Raw genomic sequence first — 1,983 nt, 5'->3', positions numbered from 1 at the left:
TTTGTCAATTTTGTCAATTTTGTCAATTTTATCAATTTTGTCAATTTTGTCAATTTTGTCAATTTTGACAATTTTGTCAATTTTGTCAATTTTGTCAATTTTGTCAATTTTGTCAATTTTGTCAATTTTGTCAATTTTGTCAATTTTGTCAATTTTGTCAATTTTGTCAATTTTGTCAATTTTGTCAATTTTGTCAATTTTGTCAATTTTGTCAATTTTGTCAATTTTGTCAATTTTGTCAATTTTGTCAATTTTGTCAATTTTGTCAATTTTGTCAATTTTGTCAATTTTGTCAATTTTGTCAATTTTGTCAATTTTGTCAATTTTGTCAATTTTGTCAATTTTGTCAATTTTGTCAATTTTGTCAATTTTGTCAATTTTGTCAATTTTGTCAATTTTGTCAATTTTGTCAATTTTGTCAATTTTGTCAATTTTGTCAATTTTGTCAATTTTGTCAATTTTGTCAATTTTGTCAATTTTGTCAATTTTGTCAATTTTGTCAATTTTGTCAATTTTGTCAATTTTGTCAATTTTGTCAATTTTGTCAATTTTGTCAATTTTGTCAATTTTGTCAATTTTGTCAATTTCGTCAATTTTGTCAATTTTGTCAATTTTGTCAATCCTGTCAATTTTGTCAATTTTGTCAATTTTGTCAATTTTGTCAATTTTGTCAATTTTGTCAATTTTGTCAATTTTGTCAATTTTGTCAATTTTGTCAATTTTGTCAATTTTGTCAATTTTGTCAATTTTGTCAATTTTGTCAATTTTGTCAATTTTGTCAATTTTGTCAATTTTGTCAATTTCGTCAATTTTGTCAATTTTGTCAATTTTGTCAATTTTGTCAATTTTGTCAATTTCGTCAATTTTGTCAATTTTGTCAATTTTGTCAATCCTGTCAATTTTGTCAATTTTGTCAATTTTGTCAATTTTGTCAATTTTGTCAATTTTGTCAATTTTGTCAATTTTGTCAATTTTGTCAATTTTGTCAATTTTGTCAATTTTGTCAATTTTGTCAATTTTGTCAATTTTGTCAATTTTGTCAATTTTGTCAATTTTGTCAATTTTGTCAATTTTGTCAATTTTGTCAATTTTGTCAATTTTGTCAATTTTGTCAATTTTGTCAATTTTGTCAATTTTGTCAATTTTGTCAATTTTGTCAATTTTGTCAATTTTGTCAATTTTGTCAATTTTGTCAATTTTGTCAATTTTGTCAATTTTGTCAATTTTATCAATTTTGTCAATTTTGTCAATTTTGTCAATTTTGTCAATTTTGTCAATTTTGTCAATTTTGTCAATTTTGTCAATTTTGTCAATTTTGTCAATTTTGTCAATTTTGTCAATTTTGTCAATTTTGTCAATTTTGTCAATTTTGTCAATTTCGTAGTTTTGTCAATTTTGTCAATTTGGTCAATTTTGTCAATTTTGTCAATTTTGTCAATTTTGTCAATTTTGTCAATTTTGTCAATTTTGTCAATTTTGTCAATTTTGTCAATTTTGTCAATTTTGTCAATTTTGTCAATTTTGTCAATTTTGTCAATTTTGTCAATTTTGTCAATTTTGTCAATTTTGTCAATTTTGTCAATTTTGTCAATTTTGTCAATTTTGTCAATTTTGTCAATTTTGTCAATTTTGTCAATTTTGTCAATTTTGTCAATTTTGTCAATTTTGTCAATTTTGTCAATTTTGTCAATTTTGTCAATTTTGTCAATTTTGTCAATTTTGTCAATTTTGTCAATTTTGTCAATTTTGTCAATTTTGTCAATTTTGTCAATTTTGTCAATTTTGTCAATTTTGTCAATTTTGTCAATTTTGTCAATTTTGTCAATTTTGTTATTATTCACAGAGGCTGTAAGAAAGGCTGCAATCCTTTTTCAAGTGTATAAATTTGGGTTTTTTTTATTGCATCTTGCTATCGATTTAGATTCTGATTCAGATGTAGCCTAGAATTTTGAATTTTGGTTAAATATTTTTTTGTTTTCCCTC

The sequence above is a fragment of the Uranotaenia lowii genome, unplaced genomic scaffold, assembly GCF_029784155.1.
Source record: "Uranotaenia lowii strain MFRU-FL unplaced genomic scaffold, ASM2978415v1 HiC_scaffold_343, whole genome shotgun sequence".
Classification (NCBI taxonomy): Eukaryota; Metazoa; Arthropoda; class Insecta; order Diptera; family Culicidae; genus Uranotaenia; species Uranotaenia lowii.
Note: the sequence above shows the minus strand (reverse complement) of the source record.